The 21357-nt window shown below is 39.7% G+C and overlaps 1 protein-coding gene across 1 annotated transcript in view; it reads right to left on the reverse strand.

Annotated features, from left to right (window-relative positions):
• The window catches only part of TBCK (TBC1 domain containing kinase), a 174170-nt gene that overhangs the window by 788 nt on the left and 152025 nt on the right, over positions 1-21357 (reverse strand). The gene's annotated exons all lie outside the window — the stretch shown is intronic.

The raw sequence follows: 21357 nt of genomic DNA on the forward strand, positions 1-21357 counted from the left end.
GATGGTAAAAATTCAAATTCAGTATATACAGTAAGACCATTGTATAAACTCTTAACTTCTTTCCACTGGTTCTTAGTCTCCCTCTCCAGTTCATTAAATTGTGTATTCTTGTGTATTCTTTCAGTGATAGAGAAAATAAGCTTGAATGTATATTGAAAATGTTTTCATATTATAGTTCACTTATTAGTTATTGCAATTTTGTGCAAAATGTCCCAGAGAGGGCCCATAAACAGGCTGTAACATGTTTTTAGAACAACCACAATTAACATCTTGAGTCCATAAATTTGGAATGAATTTTAAGGATTAGTTTAGGAAGTTTTGGGGCTAGGGTTTGGGGACAAGCCTTTGGAAAACTTTATCAAGACAACACACACCTGACTTTGCCCACACCTCCCTATCCGTGATCACTGGCTGCCTTTCTCCATTCCTTGTCTTTTATGATACCGCAGCCCTGAACCATTCCTCACCTTCACACATCAGACTGCTTAATGATTCAAAACCCTTGTTGGGGCAGGTCCCCCTGGTGGGACTACGCTCCATTTCCCCAGCAATCCCTGACCACACGTTGGTTCAACAGCTGCCCCCTACGTACCTGTTTAACTTCTATTTCTTTTCCTTCTCAGGCACTTTCATCTCTAGGAGCTAAGTTGCTATTAGGGTCCCCACTTCTCAGCCCCCAGTTTCTCGTGTAAACTTCAACCTTTGGCCGTACAGTATTTATTTAAATTACCCACTCAGGAGTTTCCTTTATCAACTGTAAAGGACCCTGTTTGCCTTCATTTTATTCCCAGGGCCTGGTACATGGTACCGGCTCCACACACACTTGGTGGACTGAAATGGACTATGACACGTGACCATATAATCTGGGGCAACACTAAGTTCTTCTCTGGCTCTTCGGCTCTTCTATTTCTGTTCCCGCCTCACGGTAGTGTCCTATTCCTCCTCACTGGATACTTGTGGCATTAAGTTCTTTTCAATTACTCTATCAAATTCTGACCTCAGCTCCTTCAACAAAAATAACTAACGCCTGTTCATAGTCCTGTCACTTCATGGGGTTTTAGAGCTTAATAGTTAATAAGGTCTCAAGGCAGCAGTCGAAACTTCAGAGTTCAAAAGAGTCAGCTAAGAGATTTGGTTGGGAAAAGTTCAAGTCCTCACTCCGGAGATTCTGCCGTATTGATCTAAGGGCTCAGGGATGGGTGTTTTTAAACAAACACACCTAGATGATTCCAAAACATGTAGCCCATGGACAATATTTTAAAAAAATACTATCTTAAGACAAAAGGATAAAGGATAAAGCTGTACTAGGATCTTCAAAGTCTTCAGAACAACTCACATAAGTGGATGTCACTGCTGACCTCACCTACCATCTCCATTACCCTCTGCAGGGCCTTAACAGAGATTCAAATGGCTGTTCACATTTAAAACTTAACACTTGTGGAGCTAACCAATGGAATCCTTGATAGTAATTAATGTTGAAGAGAAACAGTGCTCCTGTATTTCAAAAGATTTCAAATGAGCTTGAGTGAGCCGGTCTTCTTCCTGTTCTCACTTTTCCTTGAACCCTAGTCCTAACAAATGAAGGCACCAGATTCATCTGCCCTGAGTCCAGGGCAGGCAGCACAGTCCCTGGTACCACATGATTGTAGAAACATCCTGGTTGCATTCTCCCGTATACAGCAGTATAATTACCGCCGAGGCTGGAATTCTAAGATAAACACAGCATTACTTAAAAGGCCTTGCGGATAAGCAGTCTTAGCTTTCGGTACTTTCAAAACACCATGGAAGTTAGAAAATGAGAAGGAAGGGCTGTACATTCAACTAATCTCCCTTAACTACACTGCAGAGTTGGAAAGAGTTCCTACTGCTTTGGAGGGAAGGCCGTGACAACCAGCTTACTGCTGAGCCAGAAAATAGTAAAGGCAAAGCAGGCGGAACAGAGCACTTTGCAACAATTAGGGTGCTGCTGCGTGGGAGGTCTAAGAAAAGGAGAGGCGGCAAATGTTTAGATACCTTGAAAAGAAGCAGGACTGTGTTTAAGTAAAAAAAGTACCAGTGTTGAGTTTTCACAGAGGATTAAGAGTTCTGCTCCCCTGACGCTCTGCTGTGTTTCTAATTATCCATGTTAAATTTTGGCCCCTAACAGTGAAACTGTGACTGTGTCTTTCCCACTCCTACCACAGAAATGTTCTTCTCTTTCTCCATGTGTTTATTTGTTTGGTCATTCACGTATCAATCAAATATTGCACTGAGCATCCACTAACTATCAGATACTGTTTCAGCTTTTGGAGTGTTTCTGGAGTGTTCTGGGACGATGTTGCAGTTTTGGGAGTTCAGTGGAGGAGATGGCAAATGAACAGTTAGTATGAAGTAGTACGGGTATTACAAAAGCAGAAGTTCAAGGTACTTAGCAGTTTAGAGTAATACACAGAGTTCCTGAATTTAACAGGGGTTGGGGAAGCTGAACTTTTTTCTTTTTGCTTTTCTTCCTCTCTTTTCTTTCTATTCTTTTATTACTGACTTCTGAAGGGAATAGGAATCCAGATGTGATGGCCACAAGACAGTACCTTCTGTGGCTACAGCTTGACAGGGGAGGCAAAAAGAGAGGGCTGCGAATGTGCTGGGTGGCTTTTCACTGTCACATCACACAGGAAGATGGCACGGTAGGACGGGAGAGCCAGCATGCAGAGCACAGTGTCGCTTCTGTCTTTCACTCTTCAGATGGCAGGGCTTGGGCAGCTGTATTGAGGAAACTCAGAGGGCAGTGGACTTTGGGGATAAAGATCTAGAGTATAGCCTGAAGACTCCACACGGAAATCACACCGGACCAATGGTTAGGAAGTAAGTCAGAATCATCTGGAGGCTTTTAGTAAACAACAATATCCAAGCCTACTCCAGATAAGTAAGAAGCAGAATTTCCTGGGACAAACTCTGACATCAGTTGTTTAATATAAGTTTCCCACCCCTGGGGGATTCTAATGCACAGCTGGCACTTAGACTCCTTTAATTAGACAATGGGATTCATTTGCGGTCAGGTTTTTCTGGGCTCTTAAGCTGCAGTTCTTAGAGGTATAGTCCTATGTGGGGCACAAGTCACTATGCAGGCTTCTGTCTGTAGGGCTGAAATTTGTGAGATCAAATCCTTTGTGGAGACCAAGAGATTCTTCAAACTGAGGAACCACCTGAGATCTATAGGGCAATATCTCATGTGGAGTTGGCTGGACCCAGTATTTGCTGGGATAGGATCTCGAGATTTCCGAACTGTGTTTCTTGTGAACAGTACTCTCCTAGGGAGAGGTGAAAGCTTTTGCACTTTCATCATTCCTCTGTTCCTAGCTCTGGTGCTAGTGATACTGGACAAGTGGCACCCCAGCCAGCTCACCCGAGCAGGGCTGGGGGATCTGCCGCCTCCGTCTTGGCGGCAGCAGCTGGCAGAGGAACCAGCAGGCTGGAGAAAGCTGGGGGGGGGGGACTTTCCTCCCCCCAATGGAGGCTCCAGTAGCCAAAAAGGACCGGACACAAGCGGGAAGACACTGGCACCTCCTCTTCCTCCCTAATTGGTCCATTTTCAAAACCTGCTCCTCATTGGTCTATTTTCAGGAGCTGAAAGCTCACTGGACAATTGCCCCTATATAAACCCCTGAGTAGAGAGCCAAGGGGCAGATTGCCAGAGACCATTGAGGGAGAGAGAACAGAAGAGGAAGAGCTGTAACACTTGGATCCTGCTCTGCAAGAAAGTTTGGCTCTTTGTAAGAGCTGTAACACTTGCATCCTGCTCTGCAAGGAGGTTTGACTCTTTCTAAGAGCTGTAACACTTATACCCTGCTCTGCAAGGAGGTTTGGCGCTTTGTAAGAGCTGTGACACTTGTATAAAACCTATCTTATCCTGCTCTGCAAGGTTTAGCTCTTTGTAAGAGTTGTAATACCTGTTAAATACAACCTAACTTCCATCCTGTGGTCCACTGATTCATTCATTGAATCGTCGAGACCAAGAGCCTGGAAATCCAATATCAAAAGTCCAGTATCACTAGTATTCACTTCCAGGCCTTGGGTTGGCACACCTAAAAGTAGCAGTATCTGAAGTGTCAGGCTCTTGTGGGTGCTATTCCATCTAGTTTTCTCACTTTTTCCTGCTTCTTACCTTGAAATGAGAGACTGGCAGGTCTACCCAGAGGAAATCAAGGTATGCTGCTGCAGGAGAGTAAGTGGAGAAAAGAGAATTCTGAGTAGCCACAGAGCAGTGCAGGTTAACTAAGGCCAAGAAATTAAAAGCTGAGGACATGTAAGTTTCAAGAGCGGCATACTTTCTTGTCCTCATGTTTCTCACTGGCCCCTCTAGGATATAGGTTTGGAAAGAACTCATGTAGCAGCAGATGATAAGGAAACACTGGGCTTTTGCAGATTTGGGGGAAGAAACATGAGGCAAGACAATTAAGTTTCTTGATGTGAAACTTAGGCCTTGTGAGTCTGAAGTTTATATTGGAGACTGGACAACTGGAATGGATTGACTCACACACTGAAAAGCTCAACCAGAGAAATCTTTTGTCTCTTCCATTGTATCTGTCCTTTTACCCCCAAATATGGAAATGTTACTTTTGGTTGAGCATGGTACTGAATAAGGGAACTGGCAATTATTCTATAATGAGTAGCTATAGTATTTGCTTGTCCTGATCTTGTGATGTGAGGCTGATGCTGTATTAGCCTCCGTATCCTCTTAAGCCTCTGGAATGCTGAGAATGCTGCACACACTCAGTATTTTGGAGCCATATGGACAGAGCGAGGCTGATTCTTCACACCAATCATATACCTGAGAGCTTGGCCAGACAGGCAGATAAGCATATTTGAGGTGAGAAACAGAATGCGAGAATTTCTTTATCTAGTACAGTGTGGCCTCAGAAGTACTGTCCTGTCCTGATTATTTAAGAGATTTCTGAGATCATTGATGAAGGTCTTGATCAGTAGAACTGCCCATTTCAGTGATGCCAATGAAAAACATGAGTGCTATGACAAGGATTCATAACACCCCATGGTCTCCTCCCTTGATTATATAGTCAAATGTAATTTTGAATATCATCTTTGGCTTCAATCCTTAGCATGTTCCTCCTGTAACTGAGAAAAATGTTTTGCCTCTTGCTAGTCTTCTGTATTCAGATCTTCTATATTTAGCTCACTGGAGTTTATTTTCCTAATGGTATTACTTAAGACGTAAAACTGGTTTTCACAGTAATAACATCTAAGATAACAATTAGATAGTGGTTGCTTTATTTTCCAATTTCACTCATAGTAGTGAAATCAGCAACAGGGCAAAGCCAGGAAGGTGAACACAAACCATTTCACATCCCACCCTGGGCAGCTGTGAGAAGGAGCAGAGCAGGCAATTCCGGGATGTTAGTTTAGTATGTTACACATTAGAAGGTGTTAATTATGCAACAAGAAAAGAAATGGGAGAATTTATATGAATAACTCTCACATGGTCCAGGCTTTCTGACCCATGTTCGTTCTGTGAGCAGCTATACGAACGGTGTCTGGGATATTTTGAATCCATACTATGGTTCACATTAGTCTCATTCACAAAAAGGTTTATAATAAGTTTTTAACCAACTTATTTCTATTTTTTCTTGGAATCAGTCTTTGGGATTAAAAAATGTGATAGTGTAAAGAATTTGTTTTAAAAATCTTTTTATAGTTTGTGCTATATATAAATGACTATGGTGTGCTAACTCAATGTGTTTTATTTATAATTTTTTTTGCCTATAGTTTATTTCACCTTTCCCACTCTTTTTATCTACCTTTTTTATTAAGAAACATATCAAAAAATATATAGAAATAGACAAGAAAGGGATAATGAACCCTTAGATCCTCAACACTCAACTTCAACAATTATAACTTATAGCCAATTTATTCCATTTATTCCTCTTACCCACTCCCCTTTACTTTTGCATTGTTCTGAAGCAAATTCCAGATATATAATTTCACGTATAAATATCTATCTTTGAGAAACAAGCCTTGAAAATATATAATAATAATGCTAACACATGTAGACAAAATTAATAACCCTGTAATATATTTAAACATCCAAATTTCCAATTATCTCATAGATCACAAATGTGCTACCTCATTCTCTTTGTCCATCCCTTTATCTGTCTGTCTGTATTTAGATGTGTTTATTTGGACAAATATCCAAATAAGGTCCACACCTTGTGAGTGACAGATGTCTTTTAAAATATAAATGGCAAGAAAAATACTTTCCCCAAGGCATATAATATCTAGCACAAGTATAAGTCAATGTGACTTCTACATTTTGGTTTGCTTTTTTAAAATTCTAATAGCATGTGTATATGTGTGTGTGTACTTTTTAAAAATTTTGCTCACATATAGAAATGATGTTTTCCTTTTTTTTTTTTTTACGCCTATCACTTTTGTTATATTTTATTCGTTAGCAGAAAGTCATTTTATAAAATTCATACTCCAGGGGAAAGGATTATGGAAGGACTTGAGTAGCAGATGAGTTCACTGGGAGATGTCTTAGAGATGTTTTCCTTTCTTTCACATCCATTTGCCCTTGATTAATCGCCTGGCTTTGTTAATCTCCTCTACCAATCACTTGCAGTGAAACAAATTTTTCTTATTTATAAGCTAATTTATAATGGAAATGAGTTTTACTGTTTCTTGAAACAAATACAAATTATATCTTTTAATGTTCTTTCAACAACCTCTTGTTGAAGCTATCACCTGAAATTTGTCTTCCTTTCTAGAATAAAGCATTTATAAGCTTTGAAATGTATTTATACATCTTTTATTTTGTACTGTAGAATACTGTTTACTTCATAAGCAGAAAGATTCTGTATCTACATATCTAGTTTAAGTCTCCTCTGAATTCTCATCCAAAGTTCTAAATTTTTTTATTATAAAAAACGGTCTCACTTTGTCACCCTCAGTAGAGTGCCATGGTGTCACGGCTCACAGCAACCTCCAGCTTTTGGGCTTAGGCGATTCTCTGGCCTCTGTCTCCCGAGTAGCTGGGACTACAGGTGCCCACCACAATACCCGGCTATTTTTTGTTGCAGTTTGGCTGGGGCTGGGTTCGAACCTGCCACCTCAGTATAGGGGGCTGGCGCCCTACTTACTGAGCCACAGGCACTGCCCTAAATTTCTAAATGTTTGACTGACATTTTTATACTGATGTCTTATTAACACTTCAAATTCAACATGTTCAAAATTCATCACATTCCTTCCTACTTTATTCTTCTTTTCCCCATCTCTGTTGAAGTAATGTAGTCTAGTTTAGGGGGTAGAGGGAAGCAGGAGGGGGGAGGACGTTTGGCAGAAGGAGGGCGGGCATGAGGTGGGATCTCATCTATTGTGCACATTGTGAGGGTGTATAACACTACCCCTGGGTGAGGGGCTCTTCTACAAATGGAACTTCACCCTGGACATGAGAACAATGTAACCTAAAAATTGTACCCTCATATTAATTTGAAAAAAAAAATTACGCAAAAAAAAAAAAAGAAAGAAAGCATCCTTTACAAATTGATAAAGGGATAGTCACAGGCATAACTAAAAATAATAATAATAACCAGCCACTGTCCATCAAGTTGCTTCCCTATAATTGCTACTCTAGGATCACACAGCTGACAGTCAGAGAGATTCATAACTTTCCCTAATCGATAACATCACCCTTGTGAAAACCTGCGGTAGTTTTTGGTATCTTCCAGGCCCCGTGTTCCAATGGAACAGCTGACCCACCCAGTTTAGCTCATATGGAGGAACTATCCCAAATGATATTATGACCCCTACCTAAGAACTGACTCAGCAGAGAAGACAATTTCTACACCCTTAATAGTTCTGCCCCCAAACCAGCCAATTAGCAGATCCAACTGTCTAACCTTCACCCACCAAACTATCTCTAAAAATCCTTTCTCCCAAATTTTCAGGGAGACTGATGTGAGAAGTCCCTCCTATCTCCTTGCATGGCACCTGCAATGTTAAACTCTTTCTCTGCTGTGAACGCTGCTATCTCAGTAGATTGGCCTCCTCTTGAGCAACAGGCAATGAACCTAGTTGGGCTGTAACAGTATCAGCAACTTCTCCAAAATCCAATCTAGAAAATTTAATAAGGTCTTTGATTATTATTATTATTATTTTTTCTTTTGCAGTTTTTGGCCGAGGCTGGGTTTGAACTTTCCACCTCCGATATATGGGGCTGGTGCCCTATTCCTTTGTGCCCACAGGCGCCCCCCTCTTTGATTTTTTTTAACCTCCTTTGGGTCCACATTTAATTAGGCATAAAGTTGTGTCAATTTCTTCTGGATTTGTTTTGCATCCATTCTTTTTTTTTCCATTTCTCTTCTTTGATGTCATTTAATCCAATTACTCTTGGATTAGTTCCTAAGCAGTCCGCGGGCTTCCAGTTTTCCTCTTTCCATTACCCAGCACTCTGCTGACTAAATGGTAACATTATGGGAGATCCTCAGAAAATCCTGAGACCCCAGCTGGTGTTATAGAGATTTCTTCCCTTCTAGGGCTATTGTCCTTCAGTAGGGTAAGTCAAGGTCCAGGGATCCCTTCCAAGAAATAGCCTGTTTATCTGTAGTCAGTAAGGACAATATTCAGTATTTAAAAGCTCTTATTGAACGTTTCATACTGGTAATAGTAAGTCTATCTATCATCTCTTTGCATTTTGAGAAAGACAAAGTATTATAATTCTTCGTTATACACCTAAACTTCCTCATTCTTTATGTTCATTTTTATTTGTATTAAAGTCTAATGAGAAGAGAAGGCTGTCCTTTAGTATCCCAAATCAAGAAAGAGGAGAGAGTGATGGGATGTTACCAGGTGCCTTGAATCACACAGTAACAGCAGTGGGCCACTTTCCCTCTCCCTTAGAAAGTTACAGAGCTTTGATAAGTCCACAGGAAAACCTTTCTGTTGTCTTCCCCACAGCCACGTGAACTCTGCTCACTCTGGGCCCTAGCAACTATTTAGCCGGTGGGAGCTTGAGAGAGAAAGGTTAATATAAAGGTAGCACTGGAAAGAAACTAGCACTGAGATAGGGAATATTAGATAAGAGTCTCTGTTTCTTGATGTTTTAACATTTCTATATCATTGGGATCAAGGGCAAAAGAGAGGGCAGATGTTTAAATTTTGGTAAACCTGAATACAGACATGAAAGTCATTTCTAAAATACAGCCGATCGTGTCAATTTCCTTTTTAAAAGCCCTTAATAGCTCCCTATTGCTAAATGGAAAACTCCTTAGCACAGCATTTAAGGTAAGTCCTGTATAATAAGCAGACTCTCCACCTACCTTTCTAGCTTGTTCTGCAGCCAAAATGCTCTTAAAGTGCTTTCCAGTCTTGCTGTGTTGTTTCCTTTGTCTGGAAAGCTTCCTGACGATGGCCCTTCCCCAGCACTTCCTTGGTCTTACTGAAATCCTACACGTATTCGAAGGTATGGGATTATCCCTTCTCCATGAAACTTTCAGATTCCTCATTTAACTGAAAGAAATTTCTTCCTACTTAGTGATTTCCAGAACTTTATTTATAAACGTTATATAACACATGCCACATTCTGCTTTGGATTTTAATCGGTTGTATATATGTCTAATCTTTCTAACAAGACTGGAAGTTTTACGAGGCTAATGGACTGTGTCTTTCTCATTTCTGTTTCCTCATGATAGTTTCCCTATACAGGCACCCAACGCTTATTGTCCTAAATTAAACTAGTACTCAGATTTTTTTCCTCTTGCTTTCCTCTTTATAGCAATTTGTGTAAACCATTATTTTCATGTTTCATTAGTTCAACCATCAAATATTGATTGAGTGCTTTCTAACTGGGGATATGCTGATGAATACAATATAGTTCCTGTCCTCAGTGAGCTAGCTGGGGATATAAATGAACAGGTGATTATAATGCCACTTGATAAAGCTACCCAGGCCCATCACTTGTGGTTGTTCAAATCGTGCCTTGCAAAGTGGCTAAGTGGAGTATAAAATGTAGCCTATTGCTCTTTTCCAATCTCTGTTCCCTCACATGGGGCTGTGGGTCCCTGAAGGGAAGGATGGGATTTATTTAATGCAGAAACTATGAAACTATCTATTATTGTGGTCCCAATGATATAAGAGTAGGTATAAGATTTTCTCTGAGCATTTGGGAGGGGTATTTAGTTCCAGACTTGAGTTGTTAAGAAAGACTTCCAAAAAGAAATGCTACATAAACCTAGTATTTCAAGTGGAATGAAGCTACTCAGGTGAACAGATGTTCAAAAGACAGTACATAAGAAACTACACGTTGATAATTACGGCTAGAACCTGAGAGGGTGCGGGAACAGCAGTGAGGAATGTGCTTGGAATACAGAGCAGAGTCTACACCAAGAAGAGCTTTACAAACCATGATTAAGGTTTGAAGTTTGTTTTGATGGCAATGGGAAGCCACGGATATATTTTAGCAACAATCAGATTTAGTTTTCCAAAAGCTCACTCTGGTTGTAGGGCAGAACTAGGGGGTGGGAGACTGTAGGCAGAAACAGTGGGGAGTTGCAGTGAGTCTTTCAGTAAGTCAGGCATAAGATATTGGTGACCTGGGTGAATATAGCTGGGTGCTAAGATGGAGAGAATTTTAGACCTAGTTAACAGGGTGATAAGCCAAGCAGTCAGTTTTCCTATAATTTGCCATTAGTCAAGAAGGTGAGAGAATTTATTATTCCAATCAAACAGCTGGCTGGTATGGAGGAAAGTGTAGGACTATGGTAGCCAGACAGCCCTGAGTTTGAATCCTGGCTCTGCCCCTTGTTAGCTGTGTGATCCTGGGAAAGCCATTTAACCTTTCTGGTCTTAGTTTCTTCACCTGTTAAATGTGTAACAGCAATTCACTTGAATAACTTTACAGCAGCGGTTCTCAACCTGTGGGTTGTGACCCACAGAAACTGTATTAAAGGGCTGCGGCATTAGGAAGGTTGAGAACCACTGCTTTAAAGGGTTGCTGAGTCAATTCAATTATATCCTCACAGGAATATCTCCTTTTACTGTGCTTTGCTTTATTTTGCTTTGCGGTTATTGAAGGTCTGTGGCAACCACCTGTCAATCAGTGCCATTTTTCCCAAAAGCATATATGTTCACTGTGTGTTGGTGAGTGATATTTTGGTAATTCTCACACTATTTAAAACTTTTTTTTTTTTTTGTAGAGACAGAGTCTCACCCTCTTGTCCTTGGTAGAGTGCCATGGCGTCACAACTCACAGCAACCTCTAAGTCCTGGGCTTAAGTGATTCTCTTGGCTCAGCCTCCCAGGTAGCTGGGACTACAGGCACCTGCCACAATGCCCAGCTATTTTTTTTGTTGTTGTGGTTGCAGTTTGGCCGGGGCTGGGTTTGAACCTGCCACCCTTGGTATATGGGGCCGGCAGCTTCCCAACTGAGTCATAGGCACTGCCCCTATTTAAAACTTTTTGATGATCTGTCATCAGTAATCTTTGGTGTTAACATTGTAATTGTTTTGGGACACCATGAGCCATGCCTATATAAGACAGTAAATTTAACTGGTATATGTTGTTTATGTGCTGACTCCTCCACTGACAAGTTTTCCCCCATCTCTCTTCTTGCCTCCCTATTCCCTGCTATAGAACAAAATTGAAATGAGGCAAATTACCTTAATTAGTGGCCTATAAGTGTTTAAATAAAAGGAAGAGTCATACATCCCTTGCTTTGAATCAAAAGCTTGAAATGATCAAGCTCAATATGGAAGGCCTGTTGAAAGCCAATGGTGGGTCAAAAGCTAGGCCATGCATCAAAGACTTAGCCAAATTGTGAATGCAAAAGAAACATTCTTCAAGGAAATTACAAGTACCACTCCAGTGAACACATAAACGATAAGAAAGCAAAACTGCCTATTGCTGATCACTGGTCTGGATAGAAGATCAAACTGGCTACATTTCCGTGGTCACATACCAATGGATGCGGAGAAGTCAGGGATGATTTGTTTTCGCATGTCTCTGACCACCCCTCCCCCCTTTGGTTTTCAACTATTACACCAAAGCCTAAATCAGGGCAAGACCCTGATTCTCTTCAATGCTTTGAAGCCTGAAAGAGGTGAGGAAGCTGAAGAAGCAAAGTGGAAAGCTAACACATGCTGGTTTATGAGATTTAAAGAAAGAAGCCGTCTCCATGACAAAAATGTGCAAGGTGAAGAAGGAGGTGCTAACGTAGAAGCTGCGGCAAGTCATCAGAAGACCCAGCTAAAATAGTTGATGACACCAAACAACAGAGTTTCAATGTAGAAGAAACAGCCTTATATTGGAAGAAGATGCCATTTAGAAACTTTCAAGGATAGAAGAATTCAATGCCTAGCTTCAAAGCTTCAAGGGATGGACAGACTTACTCTTTTGTTAGGGGCTTATGCAGCTGGCAACTTTAAGTTGAAGCCAATGCTCATTAACCATTCCAAAGTTCTAGGGCCCATAAGAATTACGTTATATGCTGCTTGTGCTCTGTAAATGGAACAAAGCCTGATGACACCGCATCTGTTCACAGTATGCTTTACTGAATATTTTAAGCCCACTGTTGAGATCTACTGCTCAGGAAAAAGATTCCTTTCAAAATATGACTGCTTATTGTCAACATACCTGTTACCTAAGAGCTCTGATATCTACAAGGGGATTAATGTTGTTTTCATGCTGGCTAACACATTATGCAACCCATGAGTCAATGAGTAATTTCTACTCTCAAGTTTTACTCTTTAAGAAATACATTCCAATAATCCAAGTATCCTTCAATATATGAATGGATTAATAAATTGTGGGATATGTACACCATGGAGTATTATTCAGCTGTAAAAAGATGAAGATTTTGGCTCGGCACCTGTGGCTCAAGCAGCTAAGGCGCCAGACACATACACCTAAGGTGGCGGGTTCGAATCCCCAGCCCGGGCCTGCCAAACAACAATGATGGCTGCAACCAAAAAATGGCCAGGCGTTGTGGCAGGCGCCTGTGGTCCCAGCTACTTGGGAGGCTGAGGCAGGAGACTCGCTTGAGCCCAGGAGTTGGAGGTTGCTGTGAGTGTGATGCCATGGCACTCTACCCAGGGGGATAGCTTGAGGCTCCGTCTCAAAAAAAAAAAAAAAAAAGATGAAGATTTTGTAACCTTTGCAACAACTTGGATAGAATGGAGACCATTCTCTTAAGTATCACAAAAACAGAAAAACAAACACTGCATGTACTCAGTGCTAAGTCAGAATTATTAGATTAACACCTACATGCTCACATGACAGAAAAAACTCAAACTCAAATAGGGGCTTGGTGCCTGTAGCACAATGGGTATGGTGCCAGCCCCACACATGGAGGCTGCCAGGTACGAACCCGGCCCAGGCCAGCTAAACAACAGTGACAACTGCAACAAAAAATTGCCAGGCATTGTGATGGATGCCTGTAGTCCCAGCTAACTGGGAGTCTGAGGCAAGAGGATCACTTAATCACTTAATCACGAACAGCATTGTATGATACCGAGAAATCTTTTGTGGAAAAAACAGGCTGCCAATGCAGCAAACTTCAACATCTTCTTTTAAGAAACTGCCACAGCCACCCGCTGAAGTTTATGACTCCCAGAAGGTGCAGAGGATTGTTAGCACTCTTAGCAATAGTTAAACAATTAAGGTTTACCAAACTTTTTAGACATATTGGTACTGCATACTTAATACCAGTATAGTATAAACTATAACTTAATAATATAGTATTAAGGTAACTTTTATATGCACTAGAAAACCCCCCAAATTTGTGTGTCCTATTTTATTGCATAGTTAATACCAGTATAGTATAAACTAGTATTGCATACTTAATACCAGTATAGTATAAACTATAACTTAATAGTATAGTATAGATGTAACTTTTATATGCACTAGAAACCCCCCCAAATTTGTGTGTCCTATTGTATTGGGATATGCACTTTACTGTGGTGATCTGGAATCAAACCTGCACTGTCTCTGAGGTGTGCCTGCCTGTGTGTAAACGCACTTGATTTATGGGTGGATCCTCATTACAACAGAGTTTCCTTCTTTCCTTTCCCTCCCCCTCCCTTTATCCTTCCCCTAGCTGCTCCATCCCTTCCCTTTCCTCTTTTCTCAATTACTCCTTTTACAGAATAACCACTGATGACACCTCGCATAGATAGGGCTTCCAATTTAAAAAGCAGACTTGTCCAGAAATGGAATGTGAGGTAGGGCTTTAGAGTGAACTGTGTATGATGAAGCAGTGACTTGTACCAGTGACTCTTAATGTTTATTGGGTCATATACTCTTTGGTGATCAGATGAAAACTATGGACCTTTCGCTCTCAAAAAAATGACACATATGTAAAATACATATAATTTCAATAATTTCAAAGAATTCCCAAAATGCATAAACTCTAGATTAAAAATTTTTCTTTATACAATTTAATTTTAAAATTTATGATAGCTACTTAGTGTTTATGAATATGGCAATTGGGTTCTTCTTATAAATTTACAGATTAGTGTTTGAACAATGATTTAGTTTTACAAAAGTTGTCTCAGGAATGGCTATGTGAAAATTTTTTAAAAAGGTAACTGTGACAGAAAAGCTTGCTTGAAAACAATTCTTATTCTCAAAAAAGGTAGAGGATAGGCCTCTTCTGATGAAACGACATCATCTAATACCGTAATGTATGTATCAGAAGTCCTAGTAAGTGATGTATCACATTCTCCTTTCATCTGTGGTGTTTGGGAACTGAATTTCAGCCACAATCATTTATCAACCTCTGTTTATACCAGACAACTGAGAACAGTAAATCCACACTGTGTCCAAGCCATTGGTCCTATTTCACAAAGTATACTATACTCTGAAAAGAATGTATACAATAACAATGAAATTCAAAACACAGTTAGGGCTGTGATGGCTCACGGCCAAGCTACAACCTCTGTGGGTCCAGTGGGAGGGCAACAAGGGTTAGTTTGTTATTCAGCCACAAACATTCCTGTGGTAAGGAGTAATTAAATGGTGGGCTGTGGAGGCAGGGTGGGTCCATAGAACAACATACACCGAGACAAGATAACTTCTAGCCTCTGTCGGGTCATGAATGTAGCCAGGACTTACAAGATTCAGATGGTGACCGTGCAGTTTTTCCTGGAAATTGGAAAAGAGTGCCCTCCTTTTTAAACAACAGATTGTACCTTACCACATAATACTTCTAGTAAACATATTAAAAAACAGACAACCAAAGTCTGGATTGGGTGTCTTACGGTGCCCTTTACACAACTCCTACATTGCTCTTCACTTTGCAAAAATTATGAAAAGCTATGAGAATAGGGACTCTACAGGACAGTTTTTAATTCATAGATCTTTCAAAGTAAGCTATTTTCCATGGTTTAACAAATCCGAGTTACAGAAAAGTTTTCACTGTTGCTTTTAACCTTTAGATGGTATCTAGTGAATGTGTTCAAGTTGTGTTAATATCTAAAATATTTCCTTATAATCTGATATAAACCCACAGACTAAAACATTTGCTGACAAGCAAGGCAAGGAAAAAGTCAGGAAGGAAAGCCAAGTTTATAAGCACAGCCAGTGCTCACAGGTATACCAAGATCAAGAAAGAATTCTTTGCATACTTGGAACTGATAAAGGAGATTCACTTCCCATTTCTTATCTAAATGCTCAAGGTACAATTATAAAGTGGTCTAATAAATTTTCTGACAGATAAAAAGATCTCTGCTAGGTTAAAAGTATTACATTAATCTGAAGAAGTAGGTAGATACTATCTAGAGCTAGAGAAGTTTACTATAGGGACAACACATATGCTGACTTGGTTTAAAGTGTTTTAAGAATCATTCTGTCTCTTTTGAACACATATTTATAGTAGAATAATCTTTGAAGCCTGAGATCAAAAGTTAGAGGAAGAGCAAAGAGAGAAAGATGTCATGGTCTGAACGTCTTGTGTCCTCTCCAAATTCACATGTTGCAATCCTGACCTCCAAGGTGATGATACTAGGAGATGGGTTTGGTAGTACTGATATCATGGGATGGGAGCCCTCATGAATGGGATTAATACAGCTCGAAGGAGACCCCATAGGGCCTGTCTCATTGTCCATGGGAGAACACAGCAGAAAGATGTATGAACCATGAAGCCGGCCCCCACCACACACTAAATCTGCCAGTGCCTTAGTCTAGGACTTCTTAGCTTCTAGAACAGTGGTTCTCGACCTGCGGGTCACAACCCACAGGGACTGTATTAAAGGGCTGTGGTATTTTGTTACAGCAGCCCAAATGAACGAAGGCCAAGGGACTGGTAAAAGGTAAAGGCTACCAGTAACCACCACAGTATCACAAAACTTGGTTTAGCTTAGCTAAGAGATTCAGAAAGTGGTAGGGTGGGAGGAGAGGGGGAAAATCCTCATACTAGTGCTGCATAAATTAACTTCCAGCCTATTATCCAAAGATCCCATAATCTAGGCCTGCAGGGCAGTTTAAATGAACACAATTGCACCATTAGTGTAAAACATACATGCCATGGCGTGTCTTGCTTATTATGAATCTACAATCTTTATTTGAAACCTGATGTCCCATTTTAAATTTAATCATCACATGCCTCTGTAGAAAGCATCACACTGTTCACACTCGTTACAGAATATCCATAAAAATAGTTTCTTGTCCAGGTCTCTGACTCACACGTTATTCAGAAATACGTATATTGCTCTTTTCTAATTTGTTTTTTGTCTTGCTTTGCTGTGTTTTGTTTAGAAAGAATAATAGTTGCCCACCTGACTGCAACTAGACATTATGTTCTGATAAGTATTTCTTTTGATAACAACAGCACTGATTTTGTGCCAAGAATATAACATTTTAAGTGTAAGATGAGCTGTTTCCAGTATTTTCCAAAGGGCGGACCAGACTCAAGTGAGAAGCAAAGATTCCTTTGAATTCTTCTTAGATAACCTTTTGCATATGATACACTGTCAGGAAGGAAATCTCAGTGGTTCATAACCACAAGATATGATCTAGACAGAGTTAATTTTTTTTTTTAAGTCTTCTGAAATTCGGTGACTAACAGCAATATGATGTTTACACTTTTTCTTGAAGACTTACTAAGGACACAACACCTTTTTTCTTGAAGACTAAGGACAGAACATCACCGACTGGAGCTTTCATTTCTTTCTGGTCCACGTTGTTGGCCAGTTGTCCAGTCTGAGACCCCTCACCTTCTCCAGAGTTGCATCCCACTACACTGTTTGCCCACAGAGGGGAAATAAATAACACATCAGCATGCTACTGTACTAAGTCATCATTCTCACTAAACATCATTATTTATTTCTAAAAGAGGGATTCATCATGAAGTTTTTAAAACAGATATACGTGCCTTTGACCTTATTATGTTTGGAGTAGGATAGTGTGGGTGAAGCCTGCTGTGTGGGTATCAAAATAAGTCATACATTTTCCTTGAGGTAACAGTTGGGATTAAAGTTAAAAATTAAAATTTGCCTTCAAATCTGAATAACCAGTTCAAGGATATAAAAAGTCCCTTTAGACATGTTTGTTCATTTAATTTACGATGTGGACGGTGGACAACCTCTCCCGATTGCTCTGAATAGTTCTGGGCTTAATTCCTAGACGTGTATGCTTGTTCTTGGGGATCAATCCAGCGGGTTTCAATTTTGGAAGAGGTTATCTTTGATGGGGCTCTTTGAGTATATCATGTATGTTTTCAGTCTATGTTAATTTTAGTAGCACAGAGTGAAAATTTCTCATGAGTTACTAAAAAATGATTATCTTTGCAACATGACAAGAGTAAGATCTTGTCATATTTTTCATTTTAAATGTGACACGATTAAGGCGTGAATTGACTCTATACTTGTTTTGATAAAAAGGACTTCCTAGTCTCATAAACCCTACCAAGAGATGACCTATGTTTGTTGGGCTTGCCATACAGCAGTGAGGATCAGCACAAAACTGGATCCACTCTTGAAGAACTGTTCATTTAGGAGACTTGGGACACTATTTCACTCACTCCAGATTATCTGACTTACAGCTAATGTAACTTTGCTCATAGCGTATCTGGATATGCTTGGTTACACAATAGCTCACTGCTTTTTATCCTTCAGAATAAGTTAAGGAATAACTGAGATGTGAGATTTAGCAGCATTTAATTTTGGTCCAGAGAAGCCACTATCAGTGGTTCTCAACCTGTGGGTTGTGACCCCTTTAGGGGGTCTCCTGCATATTGGATGTTTATACTATGATTCATAACAGTAGCAAAATTACAGTTACGAAGTAGCAGTGAAAATAATTTTATGGCTGGGGGTCACCACAGCATGAGGAACTGTATTAAAGGTTTGCGGCATTAGGAAGGTTGAGAACCACTGCCATGGAACCCTAATTGAATTAAGATCTGAGTAGTCTCTTTTCTTTGCCTTATTCTGGGAAAAGCAATGTTTTATTTAGATAAGAAATGGCAGATTCTAAAGGTTTTCTGACGTGTTTAAAGTGAAAGCAAGGCAAAAGACAACGGGGAAGTGGGCATTGTAAAGAAACCGTTTATGGCAATAAAGCACTAATCAATTGTAATTATAGGAAATAGTTAATGAACACACAGTTACAATGGTATCACATATCTTCCAGTTACGGTTACTCAGGCACATGAATAAGCGGTATTTCTCAGACAGGTTCTATCTTTTCCTAAGTGAGTTCAGATAGCATACTCAACACATCTGGCTATTGCACAGTAATTCCTTCATATTTGTATTACAAAAGACACTCCACTCCTAATTTGTATGTCAAATGGCTGCTTTTAATGCTGTCATACACTAGACAAGGGGTTCATTTATTCTTTCTTGCAGTGGTTCAATGATATTTTGCTGCCTGTTAAATTCAATATTGAAAAAGTCTTTTTCTTTCTTTCTTTTTTTAAAGACAGTCTCACTATGTTGCCCTCTATAGAGTGCCTTGGCGTCACAGCTCACAGCAACCTCAAACTCCTGGGCTTAAGCGATTCCCTTGCCTCAGCCTCCCAAGTAGCTGGGACTGCAGGCTCCCGCCACAATGCCTGGCTATTTTTTAGTTGTAGTTGTCATTGTTGTTTAGCAGGCCTGGGCCAGCTCGAACCTGCCAGCCTTAGTGTATGTGGCTGGTGCCCTACCCACTGAGCTACTTGAACTATTTAATATTTTCATTTGTTGGATTTTCAGACTAGTTTTTTTTTTTTTAACCGAGTCTTAACAGAAGATGTTACAGAAGATGCTAAAAAGTTACAATCAGTGCCTACTGTTTTGCAAACAAAAATTTCCCAAGTCCAAATATGGATTTGACATAAAGATGATAAACACTTGTGATGGTAATTTGTAACTACGAATGCGAATTGGCACCTCTGCTTCCTCTTCACAGCACTCAACTGTGGCTTGCTAATCTCTCACGAAATGGGACTCTCCCAGCTGCCAGCTGCAGCACAGTGACTTCAGCTTGGAGGAAAAGCTGCTACTTGCTTAGAAATCACATTTGAAAAAAACCAACACTCTTAGAGGTGAAAGAGAGACCTCATCAGAACAGCTCTTATGACCAAACATTGCAGGGCTCAGATGAATTGGTGACAGTGGCTTGAACACATCAAATCCTAGAACATTTTTCAAATTCCTTTTATCATCCCATCCAGAAACTCTGTACTAATTGAGTAGCGACTCCCACCCCTTCTCCCAGCCCCTGCTAACCACTAGTCTATTTTCTGCCTTCATAAATTTGCTTATTGTTAATATTTTATATAAATGAAATTATACAATCTTTGTCTTTCTTGTGTGTGGCCTATTTGCCTTAGCACAATGCCTACGAGGTTCATCCACGCTGTAGCTCATATCAGAACTTCATTTCTTTCTGTGGGTGAATATACATTATCATGCATTTTATTTATTCATCTGTAGATAAGACACTTGGATTGTTTCCACCTTTTAGTCACTGTCAATAATGCTGTGATGAACACTGGCATACAATGACGTCTGACTCCTTGTTTTCAGGAGATATGTACGGGCCAAATACATGGCAATTCTATTTTTACTTTTTCAAAGAACTGTTGAATTGTTTTCTATAGAGGCTTCATCATTTTGCATCCCCACCAGCAATGTACCAATTTCTTCTCATCTTGGCCAAGAAATGGGTGTAAAAAAGTTATCTCATTGTGGTTTTCATTTGCAGTTTCCCTAACGACTAACATTATTAACTCACAACCTCGGCATTGCTCGGCATGTACTGCTGTATATAAGTACTGTGCACTGATTGTGCCACTGGAGCTACACTAACATTAGGAACTATCTTTTCCTCTGTTTATTAGCCATTTGCATGTCTTCTCCAGAGAAATATAACTCAAATTCGTTACTCATTTTTTTATTTGGTTGTCTTTCAGTAGTTGACTTGTAGCAGTTGTTAGTGAATAGAAATACAACTGATTTTTGTATACTGGTTTTATATTCTAATATTAAATCCATATGGAGTATATGATTTATAAACATTTTCTCCATTTTGTGGGCTCTTTTTACTCTCTTGATAATGTTTTCTGAAGCACAAATTTTTACTTGTAGTGAGGCCCCATTTATTTACCTATTTTCTTTGTTGTCTATGCTCTTGGTGTCATATTTAAGAAACCACTGCCAAACTCAAGGTCATGAGACTTAAGCTCTATGTTTTCTTCTAAGGGTTTTATAACCATAGCTTTTACATTTAGGTCTTTGGTCTAATTATGAGTTAATTTTTGTATATGGTGAAGCTAAGGGTACAACTTCCTTCTTTTGCATATAAATACTCAGTTGTCTCAGAAACATTTGTTGAAAAATCTATTTTTTCTCATTGAATGATCTTAGCATCCTTATAAAAAAATCAATTTTTCCGTAGATGCAAAGGTTTATTTCCAGGCCCTCAGTTTATTTCCATTGCTCTATATGTCTATTGTTATGCCTTTATCTGTTTTGATTACTTGTGCTGTTTTGTAGTAAGTTCTGAAATTGGGAAGTGTGAGTGAGTCTTCTGACTTTATTCTTTTTCAAGATTGTTTTGGATATTCTGGGTCCCTAGTAATTTTAAATGAATTTTAGGATGGTTTTATCCATTTCTGCAAAACAAAACAGAACAAAAGCCAGTAGGATTTTGATAGGGACTGCACTGACTTGGTACATTGCTTGGGTAGCACTGTTAGGGAAGCAGCATTAATTGTTCCAATCTATGAAGATGGGATATCCTTCCATATATTTACATCTTCATTATCTTTCATCAGTATTTGCAGTTTTAGTATACAAGTCTGACTCCTCTTTGGTTAAATTAATGCCTAAGTATTCTATTCATTTAGACACCTGTAAACTGTTTTCGTACTTTCCCTTTTTAATTGTTCAT

Source organism: Otolemur garnettii, unplaced genomic scaffold (genome assembly GCF_000181295.1).
Source record: "Otolemur garnettii isolate 467f Iridium unplaced genomic scaffold, OtoGar3 scaffold00103, whole genome shotgun sequence".
NCBI classification, from domain to species: Eukaryota; Metazoa; Chordata; class Mammalia; order Primates; family Galagidae; genus Otolemur; species Otolemur garnettii.